Source organism: Nycticebus coucang, chromosome 2, assembly GCF_027406575.1.
Source record: "Nycticebus coucang isolate mNycCou1 chromosome 2, mNycCou1.pri, whole genome shotgun sequence".
Classification (NCBI taxonomy): domain Eukaryota; kingdom Metazoa; phylum Chordata; class Mammalia; order Primates; family Lorisidae; genus Nycticebus; species Nycticebus coucang.
Genome location: NC_069781.1, coordinates 175124330 through 175140208, shown reverse-complemented (window position 1 = coordinate 175140208; position 15879 = coordinate 175124330). Strand labels below are relative to the sequence as shown.

General features: G+C 42.6%; 1 protein-coding gene across 1 annotated transcript in view; it reads right to left on the bottom strand.

The window, feature by feature from the left end:
- Positions 1-15879, bottom strand: part of VAT1L (vesicle amine transport 1 like) — a 160691-nt gene that overhangs the window by 34794 nt on the left and 110018 nt on the right. The gene's annotated exons all lie outside the window — the stretch shown is intronic.

The following is a 15879-nucleotide window of genomic DNA, read 5'->3' as shown; positions in this document are numbered from 1 at the left end:
GATTGGTCTGAAGTTCTCCTTTTTGCTTGGGTCTTTTCCTGGTTTTGGTATCAGGGTGATGTTTGCTTCATAGAATGTGTTGGGGAAGATTCCTTCTTCCTCAATTTTTTGGAATAATTTCTGCAGTACAGGAATAAGCTCTTCCTTGAAGGTTTGATAGAATTCTGGAGTGAAGCCATCTGGACCAGGGCATTTTTTAGTTGGAAGCTTTTTTATTGTTTCTTTGATCTCAGTGCTTGAAATTGGTCTGTTCAGGAGGTCTATTTCTTCCTGGCTAAGTCTAGGGAGAGGGTGTGATTCCAAATATTGATCCATTTCCTTCACATTGTCAAATTTCTGGGCATAGAGTTTCTGGTAGTATTCAGAGATGATCTCTTGTATCTCTGTGGGATCAGTTGTTATTTCCCCTTTATCGTTTCTGATTGAGGCTATTAGAGATTTTACTTTTCTATTTCTAGTTAGTCTGGCCAATGGTTTATCTATTTTATTTATTTTTTCAAAAAACCAACTCCTTGTTTCATTAATTTTCTGAATGATTCTTTTGTTTTCAATTTCATTGATCTCTGATTTGATTTTGGATATTTCTTTTCTTCTACTGGGTTTAGGCTTAGATTGTTCTTCTTTTTCCAATTCCATAAGATCTCTTGTAAGATTGTTGATGTGCTCTCTTTCTGTTTTTCGAATGTAGGCATCTAAAGCGATGAATTTTCCTCTCAAAACTGCTTTTGCAGTATCCCACAGGTTTTGGTAGCTTGTGTCTTCATTGTTGTTATGCTCAAGGAAGTTAATGATTTCCTGTTTTATTTCTTCCTTCACCCATCTGTTATTCAACAGAAGATTGTTTAATTTCCATGCCTTTGGGTGGGGTTGAGCATTTTTGTTAGAGTTGAGTTCCACCTTTAGTGCCTTATGGTCTGAAAAGATACAAGGTAAAATTTCAATTCTTTTGATTCTGTTGATATTTGTTTTGTGTCCCAGGATATGATCAATTTTGGAGAATGTTCCATGGGGTGATGAGAAGAATGTATATTCTTTATCTTTGGGATGGAGTGTTCTATATACGTCTATCAAGCATAGTTGGTCTAGGGTCTCATTTAAATCTCTTACATCTTTGTTTAATTTCTGTTTAGAGGATCTGTCCAGCTCTGTAAGAGGTGTGTTAAAGTCCCCTGTTATGATGGTATTATCAGATATCATATTGCTCAGACTGAGTAAGGTCTGCTTCAAGAATCTGGGAGCATTTAAATTGGGTGCATAAATATTTAGAATTGAAATGTCTTCTTGTTGTAGTTTTCCCTTGACCAATATAAAGTGACCATCTTTGTCTTTTTTGACTTTAGTTGCTTTAAATCCACATGTATCTGAAAATAAGATTGCAACTCCTCTTTTCTTCTGAATTCCATTTGCCTGAAAAATTGTCTTCCAACCCTTGACTCGGAGCTTTAATTTGTCTTTTGAAGCCAGGTGTGTTTCTTGCAGACAGCAAATGGATGGCTTGTGTTTTTTAATCCAGTCAGCCAATCTATGTCTCTTCAGTGGGGAATTCAAGCCATTAACATTTATTGAGATAATGGATAAGTGTGGTAGTATTCTATTCGTCTTATTTTGTGAGAGTCCATTGCTTAGTTTTATCTTTTGCATCAGTGTGGAGGTTAGGTTCTGTCCTTTGGTTTCTGAGTTCTTACTTTGCTGCTGATCCATTGTGGTGGTCAGTGTGCAGAACAGGTTGAAGTATTTCCTGTAGAGCTGGTCTTGTTGTGGCGAATTTCCTCAATGTTTGTATATCCGTAAATGATTTGATTTCTCCGTCAATTTTGAAGCTTAGCTTAGCAGGGTACAGAATTCTGGGCTGAAAATTGTTCTGTTTAAGTAGATTAAAGGTAGATGACCATTGTCTTCTTGCTTGGAAAGTTTCATTAGAGAAGTCTGTGGTAACTCTGATGGATTTGCCCCTGTAGGTCAACTGGCGCTTACTCCTGGCAGCTTGCAGAATCTTTTCTTTTGTCTTGACTTTGGACAGGTTCATCACAATGTGTCTTGGAGAAGCTCGGTTAGAGTTGAGGCGACCCGGGGTCCAATATCCCTCTGAAAGCAGTGTGTCAGAATCTTTGGTGATGTTTGGGAAATTTTCTTTTATAATATTCTCTAGTATGGCTTCCATTCCTCTGGGGCATTCTTCTTCCCCTTCTGGAATTCCTATAACTCGTATGTTGGAACGCTTCATAAAGTCCCATAATTCTGACAGTGAACGTTCTGCTTTCTCTCTCTTCTTTTCTGCCTCTTTTACTGTCTGAGTTATCTCAAGAACTTTGTCTTCTACCTCTGAAATTCTTTCTTCTGCATGGTCTAACCTGTTGCTGATACTTTCCATTGCATCTTTAAGTTCCCTAATTGACTGTTTCAGTTCCTTCAGCTCTGCTATATCCTTTTTATATTCTTCATATCGTTCATCTCTTATTTGATTCTGTTTTTGGATTTCCTTTTGGTTATTTTCCACTTTATTAGCAATTTCCTTCATTGTTTCCATCATTTCTTTCATTGTTTTCAACATGTGTATTCTAAATTCCCTTTCTGTCATTCCTAACATTTCTATACTGGTGGAATCATCTGCAGTAGCTACCTCATGGTCCCTTGGTGGGGTTGTTCTAGACTGGTTCTTCATGTTGCCTGGAGTTTTCTGCTGATTCTTCCTCATGAGTGATTTCTTTTATCTGTTTGCTTGCCCTAATTTTCCTTTCACTTCCTCTTGCTCTTTAAGTTCTTGTGCCTGTGGACTAAAGGTTACAGGACCAGAAGGGTGAGAAGGTTGAAGAGCAAAAAAAAAGGGGATGAAAGAAAGGAGGACCGAGTGATAAGAAAAAAAGAAAGATAGAGAAAGGAGAGGGGGTGGGTATAAGGAATATTGACAAAAAGAAGAGAGGCACAGAAAGAGGGAGACAGGGCAATATAGGTGTACCGTAGGGTACTTTGACACAACCTTAAAAAACCCCACCTTCTGGGGGTGCCCAGTTGCGTGGTTCCCTTGAGGTCAGCAGCTCTTTGCTAACCTGATCATACACAGTACCCCACCTCCACCAAGTAGAGAGGAAAGACAAAAATGCTATAAATCAAACCAAAAGAAGCAAACAGAAAACTTTACAGGGATAAAATTGGGTGAAAAACCAAATTATATCGGTAGAAACACTAGCAAAAATGAAGTTGAAGTTATTAAAAAAAGCAGCAATGGGAAATTATAATTAAACTAGGAAAATTGAGAAAGAAAAAGGGATCTGTGTGGAAAAGATTGAAATTAAAAAAACAAAAGAATATCAGCAACGTCAAAATAAACAAACAAAAAAAACAACCAAGCAAAAAAAGAAAGAAAAAAATACACAACCAAAAACAAAGCAGTTTGTATATGTTATTGAATATTGTCTGGGCAACACGTGGTCTTCTGGGGTATGAGATGTTAGTCACAGTTCAGATACGACTGGAGGCTGCTGATTACTCAAACCCCAGCAGGTAGACACCCTGAATCTCTCTTCAGCCTACTTAAAAGGCACTTCGAACTTGTAAACTTGTTGAGCAGAAGCTTTCCCAGCTTTCTTGCTAGAATCGCTGCTGAAGTGGCTATCCACTTACTCAGTGTGCCAAAACCGGTCTCACTCTGCCCCTGAGGGTTAGGGCTGCAAGGCGGCTCAGACCCCACCCTTAGGCTACTTGGTTGCTGGGTTACCAGCTCCCACCCGTTTCTAGCTCTGCGACCCTGAGGGCGGAGCTTGCCGGGGCAGATCGCTGACAATGGATCCGTGTGACCCACCGCCAAACACTATTAGCTCCGTCTGGCTCAGCGGCTCAGACTGGGGCCCTAGACAACAGCCAAAGTTCTCGCACTCCCGCTCAGGCCTTCCCCAAGGCAGTTCAACTCAGTGCCAAGTCCAAGGACATCAAAACAGTTCACAGGTAAGGCCTTTCTGGTTTGCAGTCTCGCTGCTACTGAACTTACAGTTGTGGGCGGGTTTAGACGGATTGAACACACGCGACCACTTGCCGGTTTTCCACGGATTTAGTCCTCCTCTTGGGGTCCAGAAGTCTCTCCCTGACTCCCTGTATCCTCATAGGAGTGGTGATAGGCAGTTCCCACCAGCCAGAGACGCCTGGAGTCCTATCTCCCCAGACTCACGGTGCCCAGATGCAAGGAAGCTGTTACTCGGCTGCCATCTTGCTCCGCCTCCTCACTTTCCCTTCTAATCTCCATTTTATCCCTCTCCCTCTCTGACTTGGGTGAGGAGTAGGACTTGTCTTTCTTTCTTTTCTTTTCTTTCTTTTGCATCATTAAATAGGAAATGGAAGAAGTACTGAGTAAAAGGCTCTTGCTGATTGGAAGGTATTAAAAAAAAAATCCTGATGCCTCAAAGAGGCTGCTTCACCTCCAATTTTCCAAAGAGCTGTAATTCTGCAGAATATCAATTCTGTTACCTGCCCTGCCAATTTATTTCATTATCTGTAATAAGCAGTAATGGTATGTCTTAATTGCGCTCTATAAAAATCTCAATTATCACTTTAAAATTATATCAAGTTAGATAAAGAGACATCTTATGCAACCAAAAAAAAAAAACAAAATTCACTCTTCATGTGAGTCTCTTACTGTTTTTTCAGAGATGCCACATACTCTGTAAATCATTTTGTTGCTTTAAGTAGAAAGTCCAAACCACGTCCACTAACTACATCTGGCAGAGCAGAGATGAGGAAGAAAAGACCCACCTGAAGAAAGAGTCCATGGGACACAAAGGAGCTGAGCACCAGGAGGCCTTGTTTCTCCACTCAAAGATGAAAACTGGATCAGAGTCCATTTTAGCAGTAAAATGAGAGGAAGGCCCATTAAACTGCCATGAAATTGTTCTACATCCTGCAAATTCATCCCCCAGACCTGGCCTGCCTCTTACTCATCCTTACAGCTCCATCCTTTGATGCAGGACCTGCCATAAATTAATGCCTCCGGCTTGTCAGTGAAACTCAAGATACCACACAACGAAGTACTCTTCCATCGTAAGGTTGAATGATAAACCCATCCTGTCTCCCTCTGTCCTCCCTGCTGTAATTCCTACTTTTCTGTGGGGATAACCCAGCGCTGTTTTACAGGCTTCAAGGCACTGTTCCACATACTGTGGGGTATTAGTTTCCTGTTGCTGCTATAACAAAGTCCTGCAAACCTTGTGGCTTAAACCAACACAGACGTATTATCTTATAGCTCCAGAGGTCAGAAATCCAAAATGGATTTCACTGGTGTAAAATCAAGGTGTCAGCTGGGCTGTCTTCCTTCTGGATATTCTGGGGGAGGTGAGGACTGTTTCCTTGGATTCCTGCACTCCTTGGCTCCAGGCTCCTTCCTCTACTTTCAAAGCCAGTAGCATCTCCAAATCTCTTTCTGACTCTCGCCTCAGGCCTCCCTCTTTCCTATGAAATTACGCTGCTAGAAATATAGGGCCCACCTGGTTAATGCCTCACCTCAAGATCCTTAATTGTGCCTATGAAGTCCTTTTTGTCATGAAAGGTAAGGTATTCACAGTCCCAGACATATACAGAATGCAGACATCTTGCTCACTGGTGCATTATCCTTTCTACCACAACCACCATTCACTTGGATTTTCAGACTGAGTGATTCTCTTTTCCCTTTTTCTTTGCCTACAATCTGCCAATGGATCTGGTGGCTCAATATCCAAAATACAACCTGACTCTAACCACTTTCCACCTGCTCTTTTGACCACTCTTATCCGAGTTACCATCATCTTTTGCCCGAAAGACTTCAGTAGCTTCCTAATTCCTCTCCCTACATTTATGCTTGTTCCCCTTTTCTCAGATGGTTTATTCTGCACAAAGGAACAAGAGGACCTTTTAAAACAAGAAAATCAGGCCATGTCCATCAATTGTGCAAAGTGCTCCAGTGGCCTCCCTCCCGTCATGGTTGGAACACTCCCTGGCTCCTGCCTGTGGCTGCTTCCTCTACACTCTGACCTCATCTGCAGTGGTCTCTTCATTTACTTCCCTACTCTAGCCATATTTGTCCAACCGCTGTGTTTTCACAGGAACTCAGCCCTGTTCACCTCAGGACCTTTGCACATGCTGTTGCCTCTTCACCCAGCTCTGCAATGATGGCTTCTCTCTTTTCTCCTCAGCCACCTGTCCTCAACTCACCCCTTCAGGCTTCCTTTCACTCCCCTATCTGAAACTTCTTCCTATGCATCCCTCTTACTCTATCCCCTTAGCTTGTTTCATTTTTCTTCCTAGCATTTGCCATTATTGAAATTATTTGGTTATTATTTTATCCTAATACAAATGTAAGTTCTGTGAGGGCAGGGTCTGCATTCATCATAGTGAATGATACACGTTGGTGTTTAATAAATACTTGAAATGAATGGATTTAATCAATCCTCACAACAGCTCCTGTGACTTAAAAACAGTTTTGAGGATCAGGCAGATAGGGGCTTGATTCTGGCTTTTGTTACCTAAAAGCTAAAGTAACCTTGGGCAAGTTACTTAATCATGCTGAGTTACAGCATTCTCAACTGAAAACAGAAATGAAGATACATCGCAGCTTTTCTAAAAGTCCAAACAAGATAGAGCAATGAAACTTCAATGCGTGATCTTTGAAGCATCCTGTCATATTAAATTTCTTTTCTTCTCTTGGCCACTGAAATTCCTAAGGACTTAGGGGGCTTGAGACACCTGTACTTAACCTGTATCTGGTTCTTGACTTCTTGGACTCAGGAAGACAACACTTCCCAGCCTCCTGGGGTCAGGTGGGCTGGGGGACCAGCTTTAGCCAACATAGTTTGCATGAGAGAATATTCCCCAAGTCCTTGGGACCAGGCTGAGCTGTCTGTCTATGCAGGTTCTAATAGGCTTAAATCCTAACCTTCATCCTCCTGCAAGCTATCTCAGCCCTCCTAGTAAAGAACGACCTCTTTGTTTTCTTCCTCTGGATTTTTGTGAATGTAGAGAGGCCAGAAAGAATGCAGATCTGTGGGTAGAGCAGAGAGAAGGGGACGCTTGGGGATACTGTGGTCGGAACACGTTACGCACAGTCACCGCTTCATCACTAGGAGGCGATATTCTTTTCCCCAGCACTCCCTGTTTCTCCTACACGTTTCAAATGACAAAAGGTTGTTAGTATTTCATAATACGATGAAATATTATAATACTATGAAATACTAACATTGCTGGGATTTGGTGATCTAATGGCAGAGACAAAGCTCTATGCTTATAAAAAAAAAAAAGTTAGTTCCCCACAACTGTGTTCCATGAGACGCTAATACCTTATGAAATTTTATTAAGTGGGATACAAAGAAAAAGAGTCACCAGAATCAAATAAGTAGGAAAATGCTGTATACTCTGTTGGTAAGAAGTCCGGTGGGAAAGAAACTTAACTTAGTTGAATCTGATCTCTCTTAAATTTACTGTATTTCAAGTTTATATGATCCATTGCCCACCCTGCAAAAAAAGAATAGGAATCCAAACATTACCTTATACTGAATACTCAGGTATGATGAGTGAATGAAAACCCAAAATAATACATAGGGACTCCCTGAATGGGTAACATGCCAGTAATATATTTCTTTCGGTTGTGTGAGTTTGACATTGGCCTGTACACAACCTGGGGGTTTGTAAGATATGACCACATATCCAGACTTAGTGATTTCCTAGTAGGATTCCACAGTATGACAATCTGCACCTACATGAATAAATTATCTTCCTCTATAAAATCACTTTTTAAAAATTATGAGAAGCTCTTTCTGACATGGAATTTCTTTGTAAGATTCAGTTATATCTCACATAACTAGTGAATTTTACACATCAGCAAATACAGTGTTTGACCCCAGAACACTTCCTTCCTCCTCCAGGAGCTATTATTATTATTATTTTTTTAACATCATACAGCCTTCATTCCTCCATGGAACACATCTTGGAAAATCTGATGTCAAAGTTAATTCCATGTAGGATGCTTTTGTTTGTTCCCAGAGGTAAAATGCGTGATCCTGGCTGAGTTATTTCTTCTCTTTAAATCTCAGGCTTTTTATGTCTAAGGAGCTACTGAAAGAGTTAAAGGCCACAGATTTTTCTTTCCAATATTCTGTCACTCTGCGTGTGCTGATATCATTTTATAGGAAGCTAAGTTGCCTAATGCCCACTCCCCAGTCAACAAAAGAATGTTTTTATGAAGCAATAATGCTGATTTAAGATGCAATCTATTAATAATATTAATAATAAAAGGGATTAATAATAAAAGGCATTGGCCTCTGGAATAGAATAACCTGGGTTTGAATTGCAGCTCCACAACTGATTGGCCATGTGCTCGTGAGCAAGTGAGCACTTTTTAGCCGGATCTCTCCAATGGGGAAGAAACCCTTACTAACCTCTAGAGTTCAGAAGTCTAAAGGAAATTGGATTTAAGATGCTTAGTACAGGGCCTGGCACATCATAAGCACTCAAGTAGTTCATGTTGAAAATTATGTCTTAGGTTGGGTCAGGGTAAAGCCAGAGAGAAGGCAAGGTCAAGGGACCAATACACATTTCTCCACCTGCTCTTTCTAGAAGGACAAGCACACCAGGGAGGAGAGTGAAGAGTCTCATCTGTGGACTCCCTTGGAGAAGCCCCCAAGATTGGGGCAGGCCAAGGGGAGATGTGCATCTCCTGGAAACAAAAGTGAAGGGCTTTCTTAACAGTGGAGGCTTTCAACACCCTGCGATTAGGACTGTCCAAGCATAAGCAGGAAAGGGTGATAAATACTTTGCAAAGGGTTTTATTAGGTGCCAGAAAATTTATCTTGAGATGCCTGAGATGAGCCCTGAGACCATCTAGAATGCTGGATTAAGACTGGGAGTATCTGCAGGATACCTCCTTGGGAACCAGTCGCACCTGCCATGGCAGAGGGCCATTCTGAGGACAGGGTTGACTAAACTGCGGCTGGCCTTCCTCCCTGTGGTAAGGACGCATGTATAGGGTAGGAAGAGTTGCCATTGTGTGGGAAACAGCTAAGCAATGCCCTGCAAAGAACGCCAGTGCTGATAACTGTGGGGAAAACCAAATGGCTTCTGCTAAAAGCGTGCATGACTGGGAAAGACAGACCATGGGGGCAGGCGGTGAAGTTCCGTGGTTCCTCTCAAGAATGATGGGCATAGGGGCCGAGGCGGTGGATCACTCCAAGATGCACAAGGAATCTGGGCTGGGAGATGGTTCATTCCAAAAAGGATGAGGAATATGGGCAATGGAGATGGGTTGGAAGTTCATTTGGAAATCAGGAGCCTCTTCTGGAAAGGCAAGTAGGAAGCACAGTAAAGTATGTGGATAGAACAGTGTCTTGAGGGCAGTCTTGGAATCAATGTGCTGACTTCCAACACTGGATTGCTCAATCTGTGTTTCATCAAATACAAAATGGGCATAACCATGGTAGCTCCCTGTATCATCTTGTGAGTGTTTACGCATTTAGTGAGAGTGAAGACGGGCTCCTGTTCCCATCTGAGTCCCTGTCTCCCACCCTCTCCATCCAGAAAATGTCAGTGGTTTGAGATATGTTGACTATTTGGGAAAATGGGGCTCGTTTCTTCCACTTGAAATTGACTTTTGTATTTTAAACGTTCTCTGGAACACATCCATTATTTTCTGGGGCTAAGGATTGCCACTAAGGCTTTACCTTGAAGTATTAAGTATAGAAGGAACTTTAGCATGTCTTGAAACTCCATAAGGCATGATACAAATATATGTACTTAAACACAAGCACAGAGAGCTCATCTAAATCCTGGTTCTACCAACGCTGGAAAATGTTGCTGCTCTTTCTCACGCTAACGACCCCTGCCTGGAAGCGAGTATCCCTTTGTTCAGGCAGCGCTGACTCAAGAGACTAATTATTGAAGGAGAGGGAGGAGAATTTCAGAGGACAAAGAAAGATGTCGCATTCCATCAACCTAGAAAACGCAGAGCTTGAATAAAAGCATTCTGAGTACATTAGTATCACGCAGCATCAAAATTACAGAGCATCCCAGCACAGCAAAGCAGAAGACTTACACACAGAATTTAAGAAAAAAATACTTCTTACTTTACTGACTCTTTTGTCAATTTAAGACATTTTGGACAATTGTTTGTATGACTGATTTTGGTGAGTCATATGAAACACGTCATTCAGGAGGGGCTTTGCTTTTAAATATTATCTCCTTGGTGATAACTAATTCTTTGAAGATCATGATAGTTAGGGGAGTGAGGTACAAATGCTTTATTTAAGGAAGAAACATTGGCTCCAACCTACACTGACGGCTGAGGTTTCTAAGATGTCATTTATGGAACATTTGGGCTCAGACTTCGGTCTCATACACAATATTGTAAAAAAATATCAATACTAACGATCTTTCTTTTGAAATGTGAGCAACAACCTCCCTCTATCCCCTCATCCTCCCCCCGCCCTGATGGAATAATAGTAAGAGAGAAATAATAGCAGTGACAATATAAGAATAGAGAACAGTCGGTGGGTTTTTATAAGCGTGCTAAGTGATCATATAGTTTTTCCCTTTTAGAGTTTTCAACATACCCATTTTCCAGAAGGGAGCCTGGTGACCAAAGAGATGATAGCTTCCCTGGGACTTCACAGGCAGCAAATGGCCCAGAGCCAGCCTGTGCTGTCCTCAAATCTTCACAGAGGGGAGCCAGCTCTGGGGTCTTTGGACTCAACTACATTAAAATGACTTTGTCAATAAGTTACACTGTGAGAACGAGCTGTTTGAGCCCAGTACACCCTGAAGATACTAAATTATTTTATTATTCTGATATACTGAGGAAGAGGTATCTCACATGAAGGGAAGGATTGAACTAGAGTTAAAATGACTTTTGATTTCCACGAGGAAACCATAGGTAAATCTTCAAAACTATATTTTATTCTTTGACCTGAAAACCAGGGGACAGGTGATCTGCTGTGAATTAACAGGTATACCCAGAACAGCCATAGGAGAACAGTGAAAATTAATAACTAGGTGTGATTTTGGAGCTAGACCGATTGGTTTCGATCCTGGTTATCTTTCTTACTAGTTGTGTGACTTTCATCAGCTATTTAACCTGACTGGGCCTCAGTTTATTCATCTGTAAAATAGGAATGATAGTAATACTGTCTACATGCAAAGCCCTCCTAACTGTGGGATGCATACTAATTTCTCAATAAACAGCTAAGGATTGTTATGTTACAGTGCATATTTCTAACCAGAGAGGCAGCATATGTAAATGTGTAAGGGTCCTCAGAAGTCTGAAAGAAGTGAGGGGTTGATGTATAACTTCGGGGCAGCCGTGATGGAGTGATCTGAGGAGTCACCATCCCTTTCTAGGTCACATGTGGAAGGGTGGGACATGGCTGTGTCTCAGGTCTGGAAGGAAGGCTCAGCCAGTGCTCTATGTGGGGAAACTGCATGATGAGAAAAGTCATCAGGTGTGGGATGGGGTTGGTGAAGACTGTGCTCTACCAACCACCACAACTTTGAGAATTCTCCTCCCCAACCCCCTGCCCTGATTTTTTAATGACGGATTGTTGGTAGGAAAAGGATCAAATGCACATGTGCCACTGATCATCAAAGAACCCAATACAACATCAAGTCAGCTTCATGGTCAAGGACTTTCAAAGCAAAGACTCAGTGGGGGGAATTAAGGAAAGATGATGCCTCGGCTTTTTATGTTGTTTTAAAGATTTCTCAACAGGTAATGCTCTGTGACCTCCCAGCAACAACGATGCAAGTCCACGATCTAGTTTGTTCTTTCCATTTCCTTTAGTCTTTCCTCTAGACTTTACGTCATCTGCAGGGCCAGGGAAAAGCAAAATTGATTTTAGGAAAGGAAACTGAAAAAAAATTTCTGGTGTAGTCTTATCTCCTGCTGAGTTCATTTTATGAAAGGAAGCACAGGAACACTAAAACCTGGAAAGCTGAAATGGTCCCTTTTTCTTATATTGACTCTGGGCAGAGAAAAGTAGTTTTTACTGAAAGAAGCGCTTTGCAATATACAGACACCTTTGATCCCCTCAATAACCCTCTCTGCTAAGGGGTACTGTTAGCCCAACATTATCAATAGGAGGTTCAAGCAACTTGACTCAAAAAACCACAAGGGGTAGACATCTATAGTCAATGGTGTAACCAGGGCCAGTACTAGGTAACACAAGAAAGACTAGGTGTGCGGAAGTTGAGGCAGCCCTCGCTCTCCCAGCTGTCCGTGAATGTGAGAGTGAATACATCCTTAGACATTGAATACAAGGGTAGGCAAATTAGCTACTAACTTTGAGGACGTTTTATGAGCTAACCCTGCACCAAGAGCTTCACATAAGGACCACATCTTTGCAAGAGCCTCATGGGAGGGTATCCTCACCTTTGATGGTTTGATGCTTTGATGGTTTTGTATACCTCAGTGTTTGCTGATACTCTTAAAGGTGTTGAGGAAAAGGAAGAAATTACCATTATTGATGAGGGAAATGGATGAGAAGGTCTTGGAGGCTAGATTGAAGGTTTGTGAACAGAAGGGGAAGAGGATGGAAGGTTAACAGAGACTCAGCGTTCACCCACCTTGGTGTGCTCTCTCCCTGCCCTCATGCGCTAAAGCTCAAAATGCTTGATGTGTGTGTGGGGAGGAAGTTGTGTGTGTTAGGGGATGCAGTGAAGGTGTTGAGCTTGATGCCAGAGTGGTCACAGGTGAAAGAGAACCTGCCACAGTCACCAGGAAGACCACCAGATCAAATCCCTCAGAAATAGCAATTCTTGAAAGAAAATCTTCAGATTTTTGCAGACCTCAAGACTGAAAAGGGTGTCACAGTCAATATGGCTTTTCCAGGGGAAAGAGGAACCTCAGCCGACATCTGTATTATGTACAAATGGAGACAAGGAGGTTCAGAGAGGTTGAGTCAGCTGTTCACGTCTGGGAAGGGACAGTGGGGATGCAGCCTCTGGCATTTCTGGTTTCAGAGCTGAGCAAACATTTCCTCACCTGTGCCAGGGGAAGAAAAGGCGGGAAGGCAGACCCCAAACCATAAGGGAGACGTCCAGGCCCATGGAGGGAAAGCTGGCTTGACCAATGGGTCCTGCACACATCAGCGCAGGGACTGCTGAGCTCACATTAGCTGTCCTGGGATGGTTTTCATGGCAGCCATGTTTTATCAGTAAAGACAGTTTGTTTTCTAAACCTGTGTATTCCGGGCTGGGTACCAACTTTGAACAAGAGGCCTTGGAAGGTGCCCTTCCCCATCCCTCTCACTTTATAGAGTGGGAAACTGAGATCCAGAGGAGGAAGCCTGGCCTGGCAGGAGGCTGACCTCTGAAAAATGCCATAGGGATTTTATGGAAGCCCAAGAAACAGCAGAAAAGGCCAGATACGGGAGAAAGTCTGCTTGATTTTGTTAACACCAATCCACCCAGGGACAAGGATTTTAAGACCTGATTTTGGGCCCCTGAGTTGCTCCTTTGAATGAATGCTGTTGGCTCCCAGCCCAGGCCTATTCCCCAGCTCGTTACTGTTGGCAGATAAATTCACAGCTGCTGCCTCTTCTCCCCCAAACTGCCCTCCAGAAACTGCCCCGCCCCTCAGCAGAGGGGTCACAGGCACCTGGGTCTGCCACTGGAGGGGAGGCATGGTGAGTTAGGGGAACTTTTCAAAGCCCACGATTGTGGCAGGGAACTGCTGGCATTGAAAGGCCACCATCTACACCATGGTGACTCTAAGATTTAGTGCATGAAGCAGTCAGCCAAGAGTCTGAGCAAATGTATTTGGGGTGAGGCCCCAGCATCTGCTTTATAAAGATCTCCCCAAATTCCAGCTCAGGTGGCTCACAGGCCACACTTGGAGGGACATCGGCAGAGTGAGCATTGCACGGGCTAGAAAGCTGGACAAAGTGCAGTTTAAATTCTGCCTCCGCGGAGAAGGGGTTTCATCTGTCTGTGCCTCACCATTTTCATCCGTCAGATGGGAAGTGTTTGGGGGAGTACGAATTCAAAGAGAATCTCTAAAAAGCCCTTGACGCGGTGCCAGGCACGCAGTGAGAACAGCATTTACCTTAATACCCACCTCCCTCTTTGCCCCTATTTTCAAGCCCACCTTCCTGTTTCTCCCCTACGTTAAGCCCTGTCCTGGCCGTCACATGCCACGTTGCCTCTCTCGTCATCACATGCCCAGCTATGACAAGCTGCCAGCAGCCGCCTGTCTCTTCATCATAAAGAATTAATGCCACTGTATTCTGAGGATGAGGCAGTAAAAGAATGTCTCCTCGCAGCCATTAACAAGCAGTTCATTTCTGACAATGGCTTAGGCTCACTGTGCCCAGTTGGAGTGTGTCTAACTCCATGGACTTGATGGTCCTGGCCTTGGTAATTACTGTAATTCTGTGGGTCTGAGTAGCTCAGCTTGGTGCCCTTTCATTCCAAGACCTAACAAGACTCATGTAGATTTTATACACACCTGTGTACACACACTGACATATAGTGACACACATAGACACACACAGATATACACAGAGACACTCCCCCCAGAGAGATTCTCCATTTATCAAACACAATATTCCACATACTTGAATTTATCAGATAATAACACCTTGCCTCATAGGTGGTCATCTGGAAAAAAAAAAAGTTTTTCAGGCTCAGCACCCATAGCACAGTGGTTACAGTGCCAGCCACATACACCAAGGCTGGCGGGTTCGAACCTGGCCCAGGTCTGCTAAACAACAATGACAACTGCAACAAAAAATAGCCAGGCATTGTGGCAGGTGCCTGTAGACCCAGCTACTTGGGAGGCTGAGGCAAGAGAATCACTTAAGCCCAAGAGTTCAAGGTTGCTGTGAGCTGTGACACCACGCTACTCTACAGAGGGCGACATAGTGAGACGCTGTCTCAAAAAAAAAAAGTTTCCCAAAAATGTACACAATTTCTCAATCATTATTTATTGAAGTAGGATTTGAGATGACTTTGAAAAACATTATACAAATGCCTGAAAGTCACAAATAAAGAGATCCAATTAGGACAAAGGGCAATATGAATTGAGGTATAAAATTAAGTTGGGGGTCAAATAAGCAGGTAAAACACACACACAAGGTCCTGTAGGAATATTTGTACCAGAATGTTTATTGCAGCCCAATTCATAATTGCTAAGTCATGGAAAAAGCCCAAGTGCCCATCAATCCACGAATGGATTAATAAATTGTGGTATATGTACACCATGGAATATTATGCAGCCTTAAAAAAAGATGGAGACTTTACCTCTTTCATGTTTACATGGATGGAGCTGGAACATATTCTTCTTAGTAAAGTGTCTCAAGAATGGAAGAAAAAGTACCCAATGTACTCACCCTTATTATGAAACTAATGTAGGACCTTCACATGAAAGCTATAACCCAGTTACAACCTAAGAATAGGGGGAAGGGGGAAAGGGAGGGGAGGTAGGGGGGAGGGAGGTGGAGGGAGGGGGATTAATGGGATTACACCTGCGGTGCATCTTACAAGGGTATATGTGAATCCTAGTAAATGTGGAAGGTAAAGGTCTCAGCAAAATAACTAAGAAAATGCTATGAAAGCTATGTTAACTAGTGTGATGAAAATGTGTCAAACGATCTATGAACCAAGTGTATGGTGCCCCATGATCATATTAATGTACACAGCTATGATTTAATAATAAAAAAAAAAAAGGTCCTATAGGAGACCTAAACAGGAGACTCCATGTCTGGCTCCCACCCCAGTGCAAAGAAGGGGACGCAACTCATTACAGGATCTGTGGTACCCAGAATATCAGCTTCTCAAGGGAAACAGTTCTCTCTCCCAACGGATGTATTTCTTCCATGGATTCTCAAAAGGGGAGTCTCCTAAGTGGATAATGTTTTCAAACACCCCGATGAGAGGCAT